A 2,875-nucleotide genomic window follows, 5' to 3' on the forward strand; every position below is an offset into this window, starting at 1 on the left:
ATAAAAACAAAAATAAACAAATGGGATCTAATGCAACTTAAAAGCTTTTGCACAGCAAAAGAAACCATAAACAAGACCAAAAGACAACCCTCAGAATGGGAGAAAATTTTTGCAAATGAAGCAGCTGGCAAAGGATTAATCTTCAAGACATATAAGCAACTCATGCAGCTCAATATCAAAAAAAAAAACAAAGAACCCAATCCAAAAATGGGCAGAAGACCTAAATAGACATTTCTCCAAAGAAGATATACAGATTGCCAACAAACACATGAAAGATTGCTCAACATCATTAATCATTAGAGAAATGCAAATCAAAACTACAATGAGATATCATCTCACACCGGTCAGAATGGCCATCATCAAAATATCTACAAACAATAAATTCTGGAGAGGGTGTGGAGAAAAGGGAACACTCTTGCACTGTTGGTGGGAATGTGAATATATACAGCCACTATGGAGAACAGTATGGAGGTTCCTTAGAAAACTACAAATAGAACTACCATATGACCCAGCAATCCCACTACTGGGCATATACCCTGAGAAAACCATAATTCAAAAAGAGTCATGGGGGTTTCCCTCGTGGTGCAGTGGTTGAAGGTCTGCCTACCAATGCAGGGGACATGGGTTCATGCCCCGGTCCGGGAAGATCCCACATGCCACGGAACGGCTAGGTCCGTGAGCCATGGCCGCTGAGCCTGCGCATCCAGAGCCTGTGCTCTGCAATGGGAGAGGCCACAACAGTGAGAGGCCCGTGTACTGCAAAAAAAAAAAAAAAAAGTGTCATGTACCAAAATGTTCAATGCAGTTCTATTTACAATAGCCAGGACATGGAAGCAACATAAGTGTCCATCAACAGATGAATGGATAAAGAAGATGTGGCACATATATACAATGGAATATTACTCAGCCATAAAAAAAAATGAAATTGAGTTATTGGTAGCGAGGTGGATGGACCTAGAGACTCATACAGAGTGAAGTAAGTCAGAAAGAGAAAAACAAATACCGTATGCTAACACATATATATGGAATCTAAAAAAAAGAAAAAAATGGTTCAAAGAACATAGGAATAAGATGGGAATAAAGATGCAGACCTAGTAGAGAATGGACTTGAGGATATGGGGAGGGGGACGGGTAAGCTGGGAAAAAGTGAGAAAGTGGCATGGACATATATACACTACCAAACGTAAAATAAATAGCTAGTGGGAAGCGACTGTATAGCACAGAGAGATCAGCTCGGTGCTTTGTGATCACCCAGAGGGGTGGGATAGGGAGTGTGGGAGGGAGGGAGATGCAAGAGGGAAGAGATATGTATATGTATAACTGATTCACATATGTATATGTATAACTGATTCACTTTGCTATAAAGCAGAAACTGACATACCATTGTAAAGCAATTATACTCTAATAAAGATGTTTAAAATAAATACATTTCTCTCATATTTTGTACTTTTTTTTTTACTAGTTTTTCCTAAGAATATAAAAATCCTATACCAACATTAACTTACAAAGCTTGATATTATATTAGGTTTATAATGCTCACTTTGGAATGTTTAACAGCTGTTCCTTTTGCCATCATAATTACTCAACTCTGACTTTCACCTGCATGCCAAAAAAAGAAGATTACTCTGAGATCTTAACTGTAAATGAAAGAAGAGTTCAGTTCTCTTTAGTCACTAGAACCGTGGATCTTACTATATATTAATCATTTTTTTCAGTCGTAAAATTCTTTTAAAGTTTAGTGAATTCAAAATAATATTCAAAACTTTGGCAAAGCATGAAATTTGTCCTAAACCATTAAGAATTTCTACTTCAACAATTACAAACAAAAATATATTTAAATAAAAACAAAAACACACTAAAAGGATGTAATGGTCAAAAGTTCAGCATATCAAACACTGTTCATATGATAAACTGACAGATCAAATCTCAGTTATAGGCATCTGATAGCCACTGATAACCACCTAACATCCAAAAGAAGTTTCTCAGATATTTTTAAAGGGGCATTACATTTAAAACTAAATATACTTTAAAATATTCATTGTAAACTTTTAACCATTGGATCTTTCTCAAACACCTTGGATACTTCTGTCGTTCTTAGAAACAATCTTTCTTCTTTTTAAAAATATGATGGGCTTCCCTGGTGGCACAGTGGTTAAGAATCCACCTGCCAATGCAGGGGACACCAGTTTGAACCCTGGTCCGGGAAGATCCCACATGCCTCGGAGCAACTATAAGCCATGCGCCACAACTACTGAGCCTGTGCTCTAGAGCCCACGAGCCACAACTACGGAAGCCCACCCGCCACAACTGCTGAAGCCCACATGCCTAGAGCCCGTGCTCTGCAGCAAGAGAAGCCACTGCAAGGAGAAGCCCGTGCACCGCAATGAAGACTAGCTCCCGCCTGCCACAACTAGAGAAAGCCCGCACACAGCAACAAAGACCCAACACAGCCAAAAATAATAAATAAATAAAATTAATTAATTAATAAAAAAATTATGAAAGCATACTGATTTGTCTCAATCTATCCAATTAATTAAAGGTAGAGCCAAGAATAGAATCCAAAACTTTTACATTTATTCCAATATATGGTGTACTTTTCCAACTATAATAGTCATTGTAGCATGACAAGTTATTGTCATCCAATCAGCAAAATAACTAAGTCCTCAGGGACCATCTCAATTTGTATCAATATTAATCCTGCTGCTTCTAAGAATGGGGTTATATGGCGAAACCAACGAACTTCGTGATAGTAAGCAAGTTTTCTTGTTTCATTGGTTGAAAAATGATGTCTTTGTTCAGGAGCTGTGTTGTATGAATATCACAATGTTAAATAAAGTATTTAATAAGCCAATAAGGGTGATGCTGAAAGAATTTG

This window comes from Phocoena sinus, chromosome 4, assembly GCF_008692025.1.
Source record: "Phocoena sinus isolate mPhoSin1 chromosome 4, mPhoSin1.pri, whole genome shotgun sequence".
Lineage (NCBI taxonomy): Eukaryota > Metazoa > Chordata > Mammalia > Artiodactyla > Phocoenidae > Phocoena > Phocoena sinus.